Source organism: Podarcis erhardii (assembly GCF_964252035.2).
Source record: "Podarcis erhardii genome assembly, chromosome: 7".
NCBI classification, from domain to species: Eukaryota; Metazoa; Chordata; class Lepidosauria; order Squamata; family Lacertidae; genus Podarcis; species Podarcis erhardii.
In genome coordinates this window covers 60,901,354-60,923,268 of record NC_138511.1, presented here as the reverse complement: position 1 = coordinate 60,923,268, position 21,915 = coordinate 60,901,354, and the positions used below count along the sequence as shown (strand labels likewise).

At 44.6% G+C, this 21,915-nt stretch overlaps 1 long non-coding RNA gene across 1 annotated transcript in view; it reads left to right on the top strand.

Moving 5' to 3' along the window:
• Positions 1-17,650, top strand: part of LOC309346589 — a 48,044-nt gene extending 30,394 nt beyond the window's left edge. Inside the window, exon 4 of the long non-coding RNA XR_014158696.1 lies at positions 17,546-17,650. This is a non-coding gene — a long non-coding RNA (uncharacterized lncRNA). The remainder of the gene's footprint in view (positions 1-17,545) is intronic.
• Positions 17,651-21,915: the final 4,265 nt, after the last annotated feature.

The following is a 21,915-nucleotide window of genomic DNA, read 5'->3' as shown; positions in this document are numbered from 1 at the left end:
GATACCTTCACTTACCTCCTCAGCATTGGATCAAGCCCCTTCCCTCTAATGGGACATTTCTGAGCTGACTTAACTAATATCTGGCTCTTAAGTCTCTTGTCAGGGAAATTCATCGAGGAAACGGTGGAGATTTTCAGGCCCCATTAACTTCATATTTATGGCCTTTTCTCTCTTCGGCAATTCGGGTCAGACTCAGCCTCCTGTCAGTCTGTCATATTACCCGCTGATGAAGGGTTTCTCTCCCCTCCAATGCTGCCCGGCAACTCTCCAAAGGCCTTGGAGCCAAGCTGGCATTTCTTCACAGACCTGCGTGAAAAACCATCTGTCTGGCATGTTCAGCAGGCCATGCCCGGGAGTGCTAGAGCCACTGTAAATGGGATGGAAATTATCTCCTCTCACTGGTCATTAATAAATATGACCCTCTCTTGGTCTAGCTGTGAAACAGGAGAGTAAGCATCTTACCACAGAGTGGCTCTCCATGCATTATCTTTTTCTTTTTCTAAAATCGTTAGCCATCTTCATGTTTTCCAACTTCCCTCTAAAACAGCCACTGGTACCTTCCAGTGGTCATGAACAACAACCCTCACCAGACTGAGTTTCAGTAGTCTAAAACATCTGGAGTACACCAGGTTGTAGAAGCCTGCTCTGAAAACACAAGACAACTTGCTTTTTCCCAAAACAGTCTTGTCATTACCAAAGCTAATCTTTCCAGGAGTGGTTTCCTTCATGAAAGAGGAGGCAGATACTAGCAAATTTGGATATTATTTATATTGACCAGGAAATATACTCAAGTCCCTCTTCATGGAAGGTTTATATGCACATTCTCCATGAAGCTTGGTGAATGTACACAATGGTCGGTTATTATGCACATTCATATTTTGCTCTAGTAAAGGGGTTCCCAAACTGTGGTCCACAGACCACCAGTAATACAGAAGCTTCATTCAGGCATATCTGTGCAGAATATGTATAATTTGAAATCTATAGAATTCTATGGAATTCGAATTAGAATATCATGTAAGAAATTAAAAAAGAAAGAGGTGTTGAATGACCATCTGACAGGGATTTTTTACCTATGATTCCTGCTTTCCCTGGAGTCCATGAACCACCATTTGGGAACCACTGGTCTATGTTCATTGGATACCATTTTGAATCAAGATGGCGGACCACACCATTAGCCAATCTGACATGACAGTGCATGAGATGGAGTAACAGGTTTTGGTCTACATTTGGGTACTGTTGGACAACATACAAAGGGACTGGATTGGCAAGCTTGCTCTCATATATCCTACCCCCCCACACACACAGATACAGAAACACCCAAAAATGGAAGGGACTCAGAGCATCATGCAGATTGACCCCCCCCCCAACCTGCAACAATATCCTCTCCTTAATTCAAAGAAAGGCTCCCAGGTTCCTTTCATCTTAACCAAGGGCCTCCTCAAATCAAACTTAGCATTGCAGCAATCCATAGCTTGGTTTGCTTTCTTCTTTTTCAAAACCCTGACTAAAATTGATCCTAGTAATTCAGTCATTTGTTTCAAAGTATGAAACAATTTTTCCAGATTCAAAGATGACAAAAAAGCATGCTTATAGTTCATCAACTGCCATGTAATCCATTACACTTGCTCCTTTGTAACAAATATGAATTCCCCCCTTCTCCTCTCCCCTTGCACAGCCATTCAGTATTCAGAGGCAAGCTGTACAAAATTGAACTCTCAGAGCCTCTCCAGGTTTGTTGATTTTGGAGTCCCTTGAATCCCGAGCATCCCAATGTTCTCTATATCTGATTATCATTATGGCTATGGAACCTCCACTTTCAGAGGCAGAATATGGAGTTGGAGAGTATGCTACAACAGCAGCAAGAATACTCATCGCAAAGTATTGGAAGACACAAGATCTACCCACCCGGGAAGAATGGCCGATGAAGGTGATGGAGTACATGGAGCTGGCGAAAATGACTGGCAGAAACCGAGACCAAGGTGAAGAGTTGGTGGAAGAAGATTGGAAAAAATTTAAAGTTTATCTACAGAAACATTGTAAAATCCAGGAATGTTAGAAGGATGTTGGAATGAAGTAATGTGGTTTTAGCAGAAATGATATAAAGGATTAGGTAAAAATTAAACAAATTCCTTCCAGTAGCACCTTAAAGACCAACTAAGTCAGTTCTTGGTATGAGCTTTCGTGTGCATGCACACTTCTGAAGAAGTGTGCATGCACACGAAAGCTCATACCAAGAACTGACTTAGTTGGTCTTTAAGGTGCTACTGGAAGGAATTTGTTTTGTTTTGACTATGGCAGACCAACACGGCTACCTATCTGTAACTAGGTAAAAATTGATTTTTTTAATTGGTGAAAGACGAGAATGTAAAATTACAGTATATTAAGATAAATTATTAGGATAAAAACAAAGTTGGAAAGGATTTGCTGGAATGTCTAATTGAACTAGAATACAAAAAAAAGGGAGGTGTGAGGAGGTCAAGGAAATAAGTAAAGGAAAGAAAGTTATGTAAAGGTTTGAGCTGTTTTTTCTTTTCTTTTTTAATTGTTTGTATTTTTGTGTTGTATTTTCTGTATTTTCTTTTTTCTTTTTTGCTTTTTCTAATTTTCTTTTTGTAATCTTTAAAATTTGAATAAATATTATTTTTTATAAAAAAAAAAGAATATGGAGTTGGAGAACAACTGTTGCAGCTGTGGCTGATTTGTGGAACATGTCAATGGGTTAGGCTATTGACATGACTCTACCTGAGTGCCATCTCTCACTTCATAAAGCCCACTTGGTTGCTTAGTATATACCAAAGCTGGGAGACAGCTTGAACCCCTTTGGGAAGCCTTGTTTCTCTCAGGAGCTAAACTTCCAGTTTCATCCCTCTCTGACTAGTACAACTTTGGTGCTCCTGAGCTGTCAGGCTGGCTTGAATTACGCTTGCTGCTGTGTAACTGGAAATTAATGGCAAAGCATTTTACACAGCCCTCCACAGATTTATTTATTTTTTTTACCTGTAAACTCTGGAACTGTTTTATTGTGCATTGTTAGGAAGTGAAAAATGACATTCTGGCAAAGGGCAGCCTTGAAGCACCTCCAAGGACTATCATAGCTCTCAGCGTATGCCGGGAAAGGCCTTTCAGATCTCGCAAATAGGTCTCAACTGTCATTGCAGCTCCAAATTTGGTTTCAGGTCTGAATGCCTGAAAGTGTTTTCTGAATTGTCAGTGGTGGCACTAGGAAAAATATTGGTTTTGGAGGAGAGGGGAAGAAGTATGTTCTGGCTGGGTGTGTCACTCCTGCATAAAAATCTGTAAAAAGCTCATTGGCCCATTGAGCTGCAGCAGTTCTACCAGTGATATAGTAGTAAATTTTGAAGTACAGAAGCTCATAACTACAGGCCCACCGAGTCATGAGTCCAAAAATGCAGCCAGCCCAGCCATGTGGCTCCGTTATGAAGGGGGGCTCAATACACTGCATAATACCTAATTTACAAGGATTAACATAATTGCAATACTATGTATACTTTCTTGAGAGTAAGCTCCTATTTCTGACTGCATACGCTCAACTTGTAAAAAGCTCCTGTTTATACGATAAGCCCCTAGAAAGAAATGGTGCAGAATATGTTGATCAAAACTAGACTTTGCCATGCGGGAGCTGCCCATGGTCCTGGCACCTCAATTCCAATCTCTAAATATGCACCCTTTGGATCTGCTGGTTCCACGTGGCTCCCTTCAGAATCTCAGGGGCACAGTGGTAAATCCTGAAGTGCTGGAACTCATCATGACAAGTCCCATATCTCTGCCCACAAGGACAGTCTAGAAAAGCAGCTGTGTTGGTACCCATACCAAACAGCAGCAGTACAGGGCACAACACCCAGTTTACTAGAATCAAAATGGCTGCAATGTTATGCATTGTTTCCTGGGAATAAGTGGTCCTTCCTTCTGGGTGCAAAAGTTCAACTGGTAAGACACACTGAGCTTTAACAAAAAACAATGTCTGCCAGCTGAACTGCAGCCTTTAGCTTTTCATCAGGAATGCAAAAGATCTTGCAAAATTGTATTCCCATTTAAATTGCTAGCATGCCTCTGTTTGATTGCTTTCCTCATTTTCTGACTTGCTCTATGTGCATCTGCCTCAAAAAGGGATGGGCAAATATGTCAATTTTAGTCTCTCATTTTTCCAAGTTTAAATTCAGTTTGTCACATTTCCATAACAGTTTAGAATATATATATTTTTCAAAGGCAGTGCACATTTCCCCTATTGCACATACATGTTTTTTATGCAAGTTTGCTCCTCACACAACACTTCTTGCAACAAATTTTCTGGCATATAATGCATTTTTGTATGTACTTTCTCCTATTATATATGCATTTCTCTATTTCTTGTTCAGGAGTGCACACTTGCCCAATTTCAAAACCTGGGAGGAGGCAGTCACATGTGTCACCCTTAGGCCTGGGGGGGGGGGTTCCCCTTGCTGCCCAGCAAGCCTTCCTACCTCCCAGGTCCAGCAACTTGTCTTTCCATCAATGGAACCATCAACTCCTTAGTAATCCCCAGCTCTATGGACTCAGTCTACTCCCTGAACTGACTGGACCAGGGTAGTTAGAAAAAGTGAAAAGAGATTGCTGCTTGGATGGGAATGTGTTCCCAACCCATTTCAGATGGATACCATCCATTTGTTTCTGAAAGTTGCAGTCTGCACACTGGATAGTGGGGTCGGTGCAGCACACACACACACCCCTGCACTGCTATTGCCGCTGCCCATTTTTTTGCTGTCACAAATGCTAGGTCCCCAAAGAATACAGGCAAGGCAGCTGGAGGAGCTGCTGTTTCATGCTCCAGCTCCTTCCACCTCAGGCCATCCATGCTTCGGAATTCTATCAGCTCTGTAATGACTCTATTACAATGCTGAGCCATGTGCTCACAGCAGCTCCCACAGGTTGGAACACAGAAAGCCAGAAAGGAGTTTTGCAGGAGGGGAGAGAGATTGCTTGCATCTGGGCCCTTATCTGTCAGCATCTGAACTCCATTACCTCTCTTCATGCTCTGCAGAAGGGCATTGTCCCATCAAGGAATACTGGGTTCAGTGCCAAGAGGCCCTTAGCACCATTCTGGAATACTTAGGGTGGGAGAATAGAAGTGCCTTTAAAATTTAGCTTCCTCACCAGTGTGAAACACCCCTGCTTTGGAAGTAACCAGTCACTTCCCTTTTTCACACACACACACACACACACACACACACACACACACACACAGAGGGGGGGGGATTAGAAGGCAAGTACTTCCAGGTCAAAGGGCCAGGATTCCAAGAATTTTTGTTACAGATTAGGGAGTGGAAATCTGTTTCATTTATAATATATAACAATGTACTTTCCATGCATCATCATTGCCACACACAGAGACCCAATCATTTCTACCTCTGAAGAATTTTAGTTCCTGGTAGAGGGTTAGCAGACTGTGGCGGCTGCAGTGGGAGGGGGGAGAGCTATGGAATGGAGTAGACTGTCTGGCATAGAACTAATAGTTATTATCTACATTAAACACCACGGCTGACAGGTCGGAATTAATTTCTGTGCGGCAAGAGATGAAAGTCCCCCATTTTTCAGGGACATCTACACCATGCAAGCTGGCTAAAGAAAAATAACTTAAACGTGATTAAAAATGATCTCCATTTTATTAAAAATAATTCTAATTTATCTCTTCCACTGGTCCCCTGTTTCCTGGGAATAAATTCTGGGAACTGGAGGGAAAGGAAACCACAGGGAATCTGAGTGCATTCACCATCTCACAATACAATCCATCATGTTTCATAGCCAGATTACACCAGTTTGTAATGATGAAGACAGAGTCAGAGAATGTCACCTTTCCCCAACCTGGTGCCCCTCCTGTGTGCATAGTGAGTATAACTCAATAAGGTCTAGTTGTACTGAAACCCTACAGGCTAAATTCTCTTCATTTTAATTTACTTTTTCTCCAACTATGTTCACTCACACACTCAGCAACCCAAATGCAGTCCATCAGATCTGTGTTCTGTCTATTTACACACCACACACAGTTTCTTGACCTTTCCCTGACCATTTTTATATGGAAAAATGATGAGGTATTAGTATCCCAATCCACTAACATGGGCTGTGGTAATAAACAGCCCACTGGCAAAATCCAACGCAATTCTGGGGTATTTTATGTCACATGTGGTTTTTCATTTCCAGAATGACAACATTGAGGCTGAAATTTGGGGGTGTCATACAGGTGGCAATTTGGGGCTGCCTTGTAGGTCTACTTGTGTGTAACCTGCATAATGAAAGGTGTGCCCTGGGTAAGTTTTTCACTCTAGAAAACTGGTTGGAGGTTAAAGGTTGAATCATCAGCTCTCTTTTTTGCTGAGTTAATGCAGAAAGACAAAAATGTATTTATCTCACTCTCCCATCAATGCAAGAGCATAACCCATGGGCAGGGGGAATGAAGCTTCTAACAAACTGCTACTGGCAACCCAATAGAAGCACCCGTCACATGGTAGGCTTGGCAATGGCACAAATGGAAAGGTAAGCAACAGCACAGAAAGGCCAGCTGAAAGCGGTAGCAAGTGGCTGCTTCTAGCCAGACATACACACCTCCTCCATTCTCTTTCTCTCTCTCTCTCTCTCTCTCTCTCTCTCTCTCTCTCTCTCTCTCTCTGTGTGTGTGTGTGTGTGTGTGTGTGTGTGTGATTGTAGCTCTTGCAAAACAGGACACTCCATCACAAACAACAAAGTAATGAGATGGGGCAGGGAGTTGCATTTTGTGGTGCATCAGTATCTGGTGTTTTTGTTTCTTGCTTTAACTGATTGATTTAGTAGATTCCTAGAGCTGTTTGCCTGGCATCAGAGCAGAAATGAGTGTTCTTTGTTTCTCTGCAATCCCAGAGTGCCACTTTATACAAAGCACCCACCATGGGTGCCAACTCCCTGGGGCCCTGGGTGCCTGAGCACTCTCAAAATTCCCCATGCAGGGGCCAGGCACCCACAGATTTCAGTGCCAGGGCCGTGCACGCTGCATGGCACCCATGCCCCCAGGCACCCACAGTTGCAGGGTCAAGTTGGCACTCCTGCCACCCACCCACAAGTGAACATTACAGCCACCAAGTCCTAACATTCAAAACAGTGCCTCGTCGGGTCTTGTTTGCCTAAGACCTTGCTTGGTGGGTTTATTTGGGTGTGTTAGAAAGGGAGAAACAATGTTGATATTTTGCAGAGAATAATAATAATAATTTATTATTTATACCCTGCCCATCTGGCTGGGTTTCCCCAGCCACTCTGGGCGGCTTCCAACAAAACACTAAAAAACAGTAACCTAATAAACATTAAAAGCTTCCCTAAACAGGGCTGCCTTCAGATGTCTTCTAAAAGTTTGGTAGTTATTTTTCTCTTTGACATCTGGTGGGAGGGCATTCCACAGGGCGGGTGCCACTACCGAGAAGGCCCTCTGCCTAGTTCCCTGTAACTTAGCTTCTTGCAGCGAGGGAACCACCAGAAGGCCCTCGACGCTGGACCTCAGTGTCTGGGCAGAACAATGGAGGTGGAGACGCTCCTTCAGGTATACTGGACCAAGGCTGTTTAGGGCTTTAAAGGTCAGCACTAACACTTTGAATTGTGCTCGAAAACGTACTGGGAGCCAGTGTAGGTCTTTCAAGACCGGTGTTATATGGTCTCAGAGGCCGCTCCCAGTCACCAGTCTAGCTGCCGCATTCTGGATTAGTTGTAGTTTCCGGGTCACCTTCAAAGGTAGCCCCACGTAGAGTGCATTGCAGTAGTCCAAGTGAGAGATAACTAGAGCATGCACCACTCTGGCGAGACAGTTTGCGGGCAGGTAGGGTCTCAGCCTGCATACCAGATGGAGCTGATAAACAGCTGCCCTGGACACAGAATTGACCTGCGCTTCCATGGACAGCTGTGAGTCCAGAATGTCTGCCGCTTTATACATAGCACCCACCATGGGTGCCAACTCTCTGGGGCCCTGGGTGCCTGAGCACTCACAAAATTGCATTTGGAGAGGAAAAAAGGGGGTGTTCCTCAGGAGTGCCCAATTGATTTCCAGAGCTCTGATGGGACTGTTAGCCAGTGGAGGCAGCTGAGGCAATTCTCTATGCCAAACCTGCGCCCAAAAGAGAGGGCAGGAGCACCCCTGCCTTTGTGGCATGGGAGTGAGGAATTGGGGGTGCTTCAGTGCTGTGCAAGTAGATGTTTGCTGAAAGTATTGCTCTGCTATGGGAGCAGCTGCTGACGTTAGCACCCATTCATCCATCCATCAGTTCAAGCAGCTGTGAACTTGCACAAGGCGACCCCACCTCCACTGCCCCTTCTGAGTGCCAAAAGGCAGGGATTTTGCCCTTTCCTAGGAACATAAGAAGAGACTGGCTCCTGCATCAGGTCCAGCATCCGGTTCTCATAATGGACAGCCAGATGTGCCTCTGGGAAACCTGAAAGCAGGACATGATCAGCCCTCTCCTCGCCTGTGCTCCCCAGCAACGGGTGTACAGAGACATACTGCCTCTGATACTGAAGGCAGAACACAGGCACAATGGCAAGCTGCCATTGATAGTCTTATCCTGCCAATCTCTCCTTCCTCTGTTACCATGGTGCATCCACCAGTAACTTCACCTTCAAGGCTGGCGCAAGACAATTTGCTGCCAGAGATGAAAGGCAAAATGGCAGTCCCTCCCCGCTGCACATACTGAAGCCAACTAAACTAGCAGTTGGATTCAGGGCAGCACCCTCTGCCACATGTGAGGCCTTGGGACAGATTAGAGGGACCAGGAGAGGCAATGGCTGGGGGTTTCAGGAGGAATAATCCCCTGAGGTGGTTTCCTCCCTTGGCCTAATGGTAGGGCCGTCCTTACTGTTCCCTTTGTGAACTGCCCAAGTGACCTCTCTCCTCTTAACAAAGTCATTCACATTTGGTAAAAACCACAATCAACAGACCGTCCTCTCAGCCAAAGGTGGCTCAGAGTCTCTTGGGGCCACTGCTGTGGTCGCTTTCTAGCATCCCATTGGCAGGGCTGGGATGCAAATTGACTGTGCTGATGGGACCCATGCAGAGCCCTCTTCTCCTGCCGTTCCCCATCTGCGGCCTTCCACAATTGATGGCGCCAATAAACTGAACTGGCAATGAAAAAACAGGCCTGTCTCCCCCAATTAGTGATATGGGACTGAGATTCCACTAGAGCAAACTGTCGGGGACAGGGCGATCGATAGTGACATGCAGGAGCATCTGGGCATCTTCAGGAGTCTGACAGTGACTTCAGCATGAGCTCTGTCCCTCCCTTCCCCCCCTTCTCCTTTCTCAGTCCTTGGTGACCCAAAAGCAAAAAGCAGAAGCTGTTTGCAAAACAGGAGGACTGTGAAACTGGACTTCAGCTTTTGTCAAAAATTGACAAAGTGGATCAATTCTTTGTTTTTCTCCTTTCTCTTATTTCTTTGCAATCTTATGTCTGGGCCTTTATTAGGGTCCAGAGATTGTAAACTCATAGGGGAGATAGAGAGTTGACTGAGGACCCTGGGTGAGAGACAGGGAAATGTTGGTATCCCAGGATGAGAGGCTGGGAGGAGAAAGGAAGAATCCCAGCTGAGAGCTGGGAGGAGCTATTGTGCTCTGTGGATGCCAAGGGCCAAAAATTACTTTTATGAGAGGACTTCATATTTTACTTATTTGATTTGTATCTTCTGTAGTTGCAATTTTACTGTATTATGGGAAAATCAATAATAATAATAATAATAATAATAATAATAATAACAACAACAACAACAACAACAACAACAACATATTGCAAATTATTCCCTTCTCAAATATTCACCACATAGCCTGTGAATGTTCATATTTTTGCTGAATATCATTTCAAGATCATCTGATGTGCAGATGAAACTATTGGGAAACTATTAGACGTGGACAGATTTTTCTCTTTTATTAAGTCTGGAAATTCATGTGCATTTTGCAAGTAGCTTTCCCTAACACAATGCAGTTTTGTACATCATTTTCACTAGCATATGCATTCGCTATTCAGAGAAATTTGCATTTCAAAAGGCAGTTGTGTTTCAGTTCCCTTGTCTATTTGAAAAGTGTGAATTAGGTAGTTTTGCATTAAAATTTGAACAAAATTAATTGCTTCATCATCCCCACATGGCTGTTTGATTCCTGTAAAGGGGCTATGGGTACCAGTACAAAATGGCTGCCAGAGGAAGCAGAAAAAGAGGAGAGGTGAAAATGCTCCATACCAGTGAGTAATGTCGCAGAAAAATGACTGTCTCCTCACTATTATCTTTTAGGAGAAATTTAATATTATTCCCATTTACCCAGGCATTTGATGGTTGAAAGTTCTGTCCCTGGCATTCCTGAAATTATTCGTTTGAGAGGTTGCTTTTAGGAGTTTTTAACTGTTTTTAGAAGATTGTTTCGAGCTGCTTTCTAGCCATTTTAATTGTATTTGGAGGAAAGTGTGAGATATAAGTTTAATAAATAATATAATATAATATAAATTAGAAGAATTGCTGGGCTACATCAGACCAAGGACCCATCTGGCCCAGCAGGATCCAGCCAGGATGCTTCTGGGAAGGTCACAAGATGCAGTTGCTATTCACCATTGTCTGCCCCCAACATCCAGCAATCATAATGGTGCATTGTCTCCAATCATCTGGAGGGTTCATCTGATTAAAGCATTTCCCCTCAGCACATCCCAATGCCAAGAGAAGCCATGCCAGATGAATTTCTGCCTGTTGTGCAGCTATTAATAAAAGCTATTAGTCAGAGTGCAAGAGTGTTGGACTAGCATATGGGAGGCCTGGATTCAAATCCCCATTCATCCATGAGTAACCTTGGGGCCAGTCACTGTCTCAGACTAACCTACCTCACAGGGATTAGGATAAAATGGAGAGCAGGGAGAAGATTGTATGCCACCTTGAACTTCTTGGAGGAAAGTTGGGATAAAAATGTAATTAATAGATAATAATATCATGCTTCCTATAATACCATTAGGACAGTGTGGCCCACTCTTTCCCTGATCGAAAAATAGGGTGTCACACCCACTGTCCCCCTCAGCTATGTGGTTCTCTGGCACCACCCTCAGATCCATCTCAGCTTCTGTGTAACAACTTATCTCTTTCTCTAAGGCAGTGGTTCTCAAGCTGTGGGTCCCCAGATGTTGTTGGACTACAACTCCCATCATCCCTGAGCTCTGGACTTTGCTGGCTAGGGGTGATGGGAGTTGTAGTTCAACAACATCTGGGGACCCACAGCTTGAGAAAGGCTGCTCTAGGGTGTGCAGCCCTCATCTCGGTTGCCGCTTGGTCTTTTAAACTCTCTCTGTCTGCTGCCACTGCAGATACCAAGTAGCTGAATGATTCCCACCTCTAGCATAGCTAGTCTAGTGGCACATGTGTACAGGGCAACGTTTTTTAAATTTTATTCTTAAAAAACTATTGATTTTCAAGTATAACAAAATTAAGAAAACAACAATAACAGTTATTTCCAACCCAGCCCCTCTCCAAAGTACAGAGAATAATTTGATTCATTTGAATCAAGGTTTAAAGTAATGCCATACAACAAGACTAGATCAAACAAAAGTGTCATTCCACAGTGTCCCGTGAGGAGCTGGGGATTTCATTGGTAACAAAAGGAATGAAAGGTTTTATGATAATTCAGTGCAGAGAAGCATGTACTTTCAGTTATGTACTGGCAGCTTCTCACCCGTTTTCGAACACCTTTGTGGAGGGTTTCCTCAGCCTCCTCTCCTATCCCCTCTCCTTGGGAGTCCTCTGGGCAGCCGCTGCTGCCGCCCCTGGTCTGAATGGCACACACACCCCAAAGAGAGGTGCCTCCTTCCACAGCCCCACAAGGGCCTGGGAAGAGGATACCCTCAGCCTTAGTGGCCCAATGGAGACTGGCCAAAGGTGAACGTTAGGGTAGCACCTTACCTTGGGAGGCAGCAGTGGTGGTAGCAGGCACCACTGGGCCTGCATGGTGGAAAGGCTCCCCTTCAGCACTGGACACTCAGCTCCCAGGCAGGCCTTGCACACAGCAAGCAAAATAAATGCCAGTGCAGCACCTGCTTGCCTGCCTGCCCAGGCTCCCACTAGTCTGTCCATTCCCAACAGCAAGGGCTGGTGAACTGGCTGGCTGGGTTACCTCACCCACTTGCTTGCTTACACCGTGGTCACCTCAGTTCCTGGCAACCAGCACCCCCTGGCCAGCCCCAGAGGCACCATGAGAGCCAGTGTGGTCTAGTGGTTAAGAGCGGTAGTCTCGTAATCTGGTGAACTGGGTTCGATTCCCCGCTCCTCCACATGCAGCTGCTGGGTGACCTTGGGCCAGTCACACTTCTCTGAAGTCTCTCACCTCACAGAGTGCTTGTTGTGGGGGAGGAAGGGAAAGGAGATTGTTAGCCGCTTTGAGACTCCTTGGGGTAGTGATAAAGTGGGATATCAAATCCAAACCATTCGCCTAGAGGAAGGTTGTGGCAGGGTCCACTGCAAAAAAACAGCTGCACAAGCCTTTGGGAGGCAGAGATGTGAGACAGTATAAGAGGAAAGAGGGAAGGGAAAAGGGACAGAGGCCAGTGTTGCCCACAGCATCCCTGACCATAATTCAAGGTACCACAGGGTGCCACAGCACACTGGTTGAAAACCACTGACCTAAGCTAATTCCTCCCTCACCATTTATCCCTAAACCATAACCAAGAACAAAGCTGACCCTACTTAGTCTCACTAACCCTGCCACAACCCTCCAAACACCCTCTCCCACATCCACATCTACCTGCCACCCCCATCAGTGTTCAAACTCCCTTTCAAAACTCTCATCCAATCACCATTCACTTCCAGGCTTCCAAGCACACTCTCTCTTGCACCCATCCAATTACCCCAATTCACATAATGGAATTACTTACACACCTAACACAATACTGTCACACACTAGTTTGTCATAATAACTCTAATATTTGCAAAATACTGTTTGCATATTGTGTGCATCAGAACATCACATGGGGATGGAAGGATCGGTCCATTTCACTTCTCTCTGTTTTCTCATTTTTCCAAACTTAAATTCAGTTCTGCATATTTCTGCCCCTGTTTGTGATACTCAATTTTTAAATGTGCCTGGTGTATATTAACTTTTAGGCACACTTTTCTGTAATATATGTGCTTTTGGAAACATTGGTTGGCTGGAGAAGCGTACCACAAAATTTGGGTAAGTGTGAATTTTGAAGAATGTCTGTATTTCAGTTCCCATTTTCAGCTGTATTTCAGTTGTTTCGGAAAATGCAAATTTGATAGATTTGCCTTGAAATATGGCGACATCATCCCAGGTGATATGAGGGTGGGTCAGGGAAGGCTTTAGAACCATCATATCCCCAAACTCCTCCTTCTCTAGGCACACACCTGGAATGGGGCAGTGGAGAATACCAGCCCAGGAGCTGGTATACTCATCTATCTATGCCCCCACTCCACCCCACAATTAAACAAGTGCCTGCATAAGCTCGGCAAGACTTTGGATGTGGTGGAAGAATCACTAGGGAGTCACATTTCAGTCACACAAAACTCAGTTTTCCACACATATTCAGACCTCCATCCATCCCGGCAACAAAAGGCCTCATCACAGACAGATCAATGGCTCATCTCAGTCAAACAGAAGTGCTTGAGGAGTTGTGCAACAAAGAAGGGGCCAGTGAGGGGTGTGGCCCAAGGAAGGGTGTGGCCTAGTGAGGGCCCCCACAAAGCTGATTAGAGGTGTATTTGGCCCCCATGACTTCTTGTTCCCCATCCTGTCTTACAACACCCCAGTAAGGTAGACTGATATTGTTCTCCCATTCTCACAGAGCCAAGAGACTGTCTGGCGTCAAGAAGAGGTGCTCTGTTGGAATAAAAGGTGGCAGTTTTATTTCTGTGGCTCAAGTGGGGAGGAAAGGGCTGGCGGGTAGCAACCCTTTGCTTCCCTCCCCCTTTAGGGCAACTATTTCACAAGCCAGGGAGACAGGTCGCAGAATGATATTTGAAGGCTGCACACTGGTCAATAGAAATGCAGTTTTCTTCCACTGAAGGCAAAGGCCCCTGGAAAAGGTCATCCCGCTGGATAGCTTTAGAGTTTATTGACTTGGGCTTCAAACAGCAAAATAATTGAAAGGCTTAATACATCAAATCAATAAAAGGTAGGGAAAAGAGGGGGCAGAACAGGGACAGAAGAGGGACAGGGAGACCGAAATGACAGCTGGTGAGTTTAGTGGCTTCTTGCCCAAAGGAAGGAGGGAGAAAAAATCCTCGGAATACTTTCAGTTTCTTGGAGGCAGCAATTTTGGCATGTGGCTAATCCTAGAGGCGTGGGCCTGTTGCAGCAAAACCCACAAAGGGTTTTGTGGCTTACAGACTGAACACATTTGTGGGAAGGGCCATAGCTCAGTGGTAGAGCATTTGCTTTGCATGCAGAAGGTCCCGGGTTCAATCCCTCTTGGGGCTGGGAGAGAACCTTGCCTGAAACCCTGGAGAGCCACTGCCAGTCAGAATGGATAATACTGAGCTTGATGGAGGATTGTATAAGGCAGCTTCCTTTGTTCCTATTGTGGCAGAAACATATATGCACTGGAGGCAGCTTTTTCAGATGCGTGAAACATTGGCCTTGATTTGCAGATATATATGTGCACACATGCCTGCACACCCACACGCAGGCAAAGAGAAACAATAGTGGGATCAGGAGCACAAAAGCGACAAAAGGAGCTGGAAAGAATGTCTGAGACATTTCTCTGCAAAACGTTTCCACCTTTTGAAATGGGGCGACTTGAATTTCCTTAACCTTTTGCCCTATATTCACTGGGTATATTTTTATAACCAAGAAGAACACTTCATGAATTTGACAATGTGAGCTATCAGCCATAAAAGCTAATGCAGCAATACATTTGTTAGGTCTACAAGGTGCCAAATAAATATTAGATGGATTGACATTAATCTAGAAGTTCCCCTGGGACCTGCCCTCTTTTCCTGAATGACAGGAGGTTTTGAGGCAGGATTGTGATTGTCTCATGGCCATCCAGATATGGTTGAACTACAACTTACATCAACGTTCACCACTCTCCATGCTGACTGGACCACTCACTCCTGCTGTTGCCAACTGTGCTGGAGGGTGGGGTCCTCCCTCACCAGGCCCTTAGTTTCAAGTCCTCTGTTAGAAAGAAGGAGGAGAACCCTCTGCTCTGGAGGTTATGGCATCCGCTGGTCCCCTGTGGACCTTAACTGTCACACTGGCCTGACAAGAAGCCAGCAGATGCCACCTGGGCCTCTAAAGGTCTCCCTCTGTGCCCCCATCCCAACATGCTTGGGCAACAACTACTAGCTGGATCACAGGTTATTTCTTGCAGCCCCACCAAAAACCTATTAAAAGAACTAGATAGCATTAGGGATGGATGTCTGAGTTTGCTTGCTCTCCTCTTCCCTCCCTGTCCCTTTTCCCCTTTGTGCCTTTTTCTTCTTCTTTTTTAAGGCTGTAAGCCTCCCTGGCTGAAAATAAATGAGTAAACTATGTTGTCTTTACTACAACTCCATGCTCTGCTAACCAGACCTGATGCAAAACTCTGCAAAACTATGGTTGAGGGAAGAGGCAGCCAGCCAGGTGCAAAATAGACACCTGAAGGGTGGGGGCAATTGACAACTGCACCTCTGTGAGCCACACATTGCTGTGACTTGCATGCTGAAGTCGACCTCTACTCAGGACTTCTTTTTTATTTTATTTTTTTTAAAAAAAAAGATTAAGTGAAAAACAGGTACAAAAACATGAACAGCAGTTGACATACATCAAGTCGCTGAATGAGCCATTTGAAAAGGAAGATCAAAGAAAAGATCAAGGCAGTGAACAAAAGAAAAGCAGGTCAGAGGCAAGGGCAAGATGACAAGGACAAAGGAAAATTATACAGAAAACAACAGGAGGATGAAAGTCTGTTCAGGCCAAGGAGAGAAGCCAAGTGGACAAGGACATCAAAAAGAAATTACACGCCTCTCCAATAAACTCACTTTTAGGCAAAATTAAAGGTCTGAGATGTTGTACAGGAAGGAACAAAAGAAGCTTTCTATAAGGAGTCAAAACCATCAGTCCTCCAAGCTCAATACTGTCTCCACTGACTGCAGTGGTTCTCCAGGGTTTCAGGCAAGGTTCTCTCCTAGCCCTACCGGGAGATGCCATTGAGGACAGAACTTGGGACCTTCTGCATATAGATAGATAGATAGATAGATAGATAGATAGATAGATAGATAGATGGGACGCAGGTGGCGCTGTGGGTTAAACCACAGAGCCTAGGACTTGCCGATCAGAAGGTCGGCAGTTCGAATCCCCGCAACGGGGTGAGCTCCCGTTGCTCGGTCCCTGCTCCTGCCAACCTAGCAGTTCGAAAGCACGTCAAAGTGGAAGTAGATAAATAGGTACCGCTCCGGCAGGAAGGTAAACAGCATTTCCATGTGCTGCTCTAGTTCGTCAGAAGCGGCTTAGTCATGCTGGCCACATGACCCGGAAGCTGTACGCCGGCTCCTCGGCTAATAAAGCGAGATGAGCGCCGCAACCCCAGAGTTGGCCACGACTGGACCTAATGGCCAGGGGTCCCTTTACTTTTACCTATATATATATAATCTAGCTTCAACTTCCCTCCCTCCCGTCTCATGGTTTCCATAATTCATTATTACTTCATAGCATTTATACATTTTCCCATTTACGTTTCACTCTTTCCATTAATCACAAATTTTTAAATAAAGATAAAAAGGTACAAATCCTCAACATTGCAAGTTTCCTTACAACAACCCTGCTAGTGTTGTTAATTGTTTACAATTGTCCTTCAGATATTGTACAAATTTACTCCAGTCTTTTTGGAAAGCTTGATCACGCTGGTTTTGGATTTTCCCAGTCAGCCTTGCCAATTCTGCATAATCCATCATCTTCGTCTGCCACTCTTCTAGTGATGGAATTTCCCGTTGCTTCCATTTTTGGATTAAAAGAGTTCTTGCTGCTGTTGTCGCATACATAAACAGTTTCATATCTCTCTTTGGGATCTCATTCCCAGCTATACCTAACAGAAATGCCTCTGGTTTTTTCACAAATGTATTTTTAAACATTTTCTTTATCTCATTATATATCATTTCCCAGTAAGCTTTTACCTTACTACAAGTCCACCACACGTGATAAAAATTTTGGGGACCTTCTACATATAAGGCAGGTGCTCAGCCACTGATCTACGGCCCCTCCCTATATGCAGCAAAGTCTTCTGGCTTGGCAACATCCCTGAGGACTTTGAGATGGTGTGTAAGTTTCTCATCTTTCCCAAGTGATAAATGAAGCATCTTTCCAACTGGAGATGATGATTAGCCTGGCATTGACTAGTAGGCAAATAATAAGGGGTTTCAAAGGGAAACATCTGGAAGGCACCAGGTTGGGATTGTTGTCAGAATCTTAGTTGGTGGCCTCTTGAACCATCACCTCCACAAATACTCTGCTCTAAATGTGGCGCACACCTTCCTAATCAGAGACACAATAGATCTAACATATGTCCCTGCCTTATTTGCTTCTCAGGGTATTCTGAAATCTATTTCCAGGAGAGAGCACAATATGAAGATGAGAAGAATTGTCCACCCCCTCAGTGCAGCTGAGATGTTATTAAACCCCACACAGCTGCTTCTTGGTCTGGTATTTTTGAAGTTCCTGTGTACCTGCATGTTTGTATACACAGGCACACCAAAGAGCCGTTGCTCGGTCATTTTATGAGTGTTAATTACACGACTCTTCTATTTGCTGGATTACATTGCCGTTGCTCTTAATTCGTGCGGCTTGCCGCAGGTGCTGGATGGTATTATTAACTTTTTAATGTGGCACATTAACAGCTCTGCAAGTTTGTTTTCCTCACTGTTGATGGATATTTAATTGGTGAGCTGTTGCTAGAGTGGAAAGGAGGGGTATCGAGTAGGAATTCAGTGCATTGTTGAATATGTCTGCTGAAACTTGCCAAATATCTTAAATAAATATGAGAACATCAGTGCTTACCAAAGCTTTCTGTGACAGAGAAGTGGAACACCTACCTTTGGGCTGTTTGTGGATGGAGGGACATGCTTCAGAAATTTGAGGCGGGAGGGTTATGCCTTGACCCATTGCCAGGAAATCTCAGCTTAAGCTCCTGGGTAGGCTGCAAGGGTGGGCAATGAAAACACCACCCCAGCAAAAGAACTAAAGAGATCTCTGCACTTTGATCTGTGCCTGCTCCCCCCCATTCAGGGCTGGCTCTACCATTAGACAGAGTGAGGAGGAGGCTTCAGGAGGGAGATGCTGGGAGGCAGGCAGGAGCAGTGGGGTGTTGGGAACAGGACTGTGTACACCTTATAGCCTGCCCTGCTGCCCAAAACTAGAATGGCGCCCTCAGGTGCAGTAGATGATGCTGTCTCCTTGCCAGCGTTGAATTATGAGTCAACAACTACTCTGGTTGCATTCAGGTGAGGCCGCCATCTTGTCCTCAGTCTGAGGCAGCAAAGTGTGACCTGCCCACATTCTGGGGATACTCATGGAGACAGTGACAGAGGAACAGACTCCCTTAGGAAGTTATGGACTCTCCTTCACTGAAGGTTTTTAAGCAGTTACAGATAGGTAGCCGTGTTGGTCTGCCATGGTCAAAACAAAATAAAAAAATTCCTTCCAGTAGCACCTTAAAGACCAACTGAGTTAGTTCTAGGTATGAGCTTTCGTGTGCATGCACACTTCTTCAGATACACACCCCACTGCTCCTGCCTGCCTCCCAGTTTTTAAGCAGACGTTGGATGGCCATCTGCCATGGATGCTTCAGCTGAGATTCCTGCACTGCAGGAGGTTGTTTTTTTTTTTTTTTTTAAATAATTTTTATTGGGTTTTTACATTTTATTACAACAGACACACACACAAAGACAAAGACAAACAAACACACAAATACAATTACATACCCTAAGTTTCTTTACCCACTTTCATTGACTTCCCCCCACCCCCTCCTCTTACATCCCAATTCCAAAATTAATTCAGCAAGTTCTTACCTAACCTCTTAAAGATATTCACATTGCTTTTAAAATTTAAATTCTTTTGTTTATCTATATTCAACTATCCAATTCTCTTATAATCATTAATTTCTTTTTTTTTTAAGGTCGATCTAACTTCCCCTTCACAAATTTTCCCTTTATTATATTAATTATAGGTCACATTGACCAAGTAAAACAAAACATAACATTTTATAGTTCTATTCTCTCCCCCCCCTGCCCCGGTTTCTGTCCCTTCCTAGACAAATGTCCAGAAAACAAACAAAAAATATTTCTAGCCCGGATTCCTCACGTCCGAGGCGTCTGATTCTCTGTCAGTCCCTCTCTGCCAACTATATTGGTAGTCCTCTTTGATGGTCCTAAGACCCCGAAGGAGTTCAGTCAGAGTCAGATCATATTTTCTTTCATTCAGAATGTTGAAGAGTGTTTGCTGCGAAAGACCATCTAGTTTTCCATACTCAAGAGAAAAGTCCCAATCATATTGCTTTGTTCTTTCTAGTTTTAATATTCCAAGTACTCCAGGGGCTTCTCTCTTCTTCTTTCTCATCTTTCGCAGGTCTGTAATCCAGAGGTCTTCTTGCTCATACTCTAACGCTGCAGATTCCTGGTTGATATTTTCCACTTGTAGTGTCTGAACTCCTTCTTTTTTCTCTGTCAATTCCAAAGGCATCTCTTCCTGCTCAGCTGCAGAATTTTTATCATGCATCTCCTTTGTGCATTCAGCAGAGTTGTTTGTTTCAGGATTCAAGGTCATAAAAACTTTACTCAGAGCCATACTCTGCTCCTGCAGGATTCCCACGAGAAAGAACATTTTTTCTATCTCCGCCAGTAATTTTCCCTCTGCAGCCATTGTAATGTCACTAATTCCCCCTAGGGGGCTTTCAGTTATTTAGTAGTCCTTTTCCAATAATCTGTTACTTTGTTATTATCAATACTTTGTTTCCAATCGCCTCAGTCCAAATGTATCAGCTTTAATTCCAAGAGTTATTAAATAGCAAAATTCTTTACTTTGTCCGCCCGTTTGACAGCTTCTTTGACAGCTGTCAAACTCCTTTCACTTCTTCCTCCGGGACCCAAATAGGACACTCCCGGGTTTTTTGGGGGGGATACACACAAAGTTCCAAATTCCCTTTCTCTCCAGCACAAAAATCTTGTTCTATCAAATTTGTGAGAAACTTTTAAATCATCAAAACAGTATTCATTCCGCCTTAATTCTCCGTTCCTTGCTTTGAAACGTCTATAAGTAGAGGGGGTGCGGACTTCCCTTTAACACATCCCCCGATCGTGCCGAATTCACAGGATAAAATTTTTAAAGTCCAAATTCCACTACTCACGGGTCCTTTGTTATCCAGTCCAAATTTTGGGAAGAAAGTCAGCGCTCTCCGGCCATGGCTTGCGGCTTCGCTCTACTGAGGTAGCGGTCTACTCTCAGCACCACGCCACTCTCCGTACCCTCTCCGCAGCCTTTAAAAAGGCTCTTCGTGGGTCGGGGAGGGCGCTTAAGGTGCCCACCGAGTCACCAAGTCCGCAGGCTTCCGCGCCTGCGGTTTCTGAGGGTCCCCGTGTCGCCGGCACGGCAAGACCCGTCCTCAGTAGAGCCGATTCCCTCCGGAGCTCGGAGGGAATCCGCCATTAGCCGTTCGCGCTAACCCGGAAGTTCTGCAGGAGGTTGGACTAGATGACTCATGGGGCACCTTCAAAATCTACGATTCTATGGTCTTATGACGGCTATGATTCTATGGCTACTAGCCATGATGGCTATGCCCTGCCTACATGGTCAGAGGCAATAATGCTTCTGTAAACCAGCTGCAGGAAACTGAAGGAGGGAAGAGTGTTCTGGGGCTCTGAGTCTACTTGTGTGTTTCCCATAGGCCTCTGGTTGGCCAGTGTAAAGGCAGGATGCTGGTCTGATCCAACAGGGCTCTTCTTATGTTCCTATGGCTGATGCATTCATATTCACACCCCTTTGAATACAATGTAGCAAAGATAGAACTTTTTTTATGTACGCCACAACAGCAGCAAGAATACTCATCGCAAAGTATTGGAAAGTACAAGATTTACCCACCCGGGAAGAATGGCAGATGAAGCTGATGGACTATATGGAACTGGCTGAGATGACTGGCAGAATCCGAGACCAAGGAGAAGAGTTGGTGGAAGAAGAGTGGAAGAAATTTAAAGTTTATCTTCAGAAATATTGTAAAATTAAGGAATGTTAGAAAGATGTTGGGGGGGGGAATTAAGTGGCTTTAGTAGAAAGGATATAAAGGATTAAGCAAAAATGAATTGATGAAAGAGAGAAGGTAAAATTATAATATGTTAAGATAAATTATTAGGATAAAAACAAAGTTGGAAGGATTTGCTGGAATATTTAATTGAATTGGAATACAAAAGTGGGAGGTGTGAGGAAGTCAAGGAAATAAGTGAGCAAGATGGTTTTGGGTTGGAAGGGAAATGGGCTGAAGGTCTCTCCCCACCCCCGCCACCCAGTTCAAAAAGGGGGCAATTTTACAAGGGTTCCATTAGCTCCCAGTGACATCATTACAGAGGCACAATAGATTGACAATGTGACAAAAACATGCTGGTCATCCCTGATTGTCTAGGATCTTGTTTAACACACACTCAAGGTAAACAACAACAACGTTTTTAAAATGACACTGAAGCTACTGACACAGGGGGTCGGCAAAGAGAACTGAATGGGCACAAAAAAAATGTAAAGGGGGGATATTTGAGATCTTCCAGGGATCCTTTTGTGCCAAAGAGTTCTCACACACTCCAAATTATTCATCATGGAATTACTCACAAATCCCTCTCAGTCCAAGTTCTCAGGGTCGCTGCAAGGTTGGGTGGTCTCAGGGCTGAATTTTATTGCAGTTTGTGGGGGCTGCTGGGACT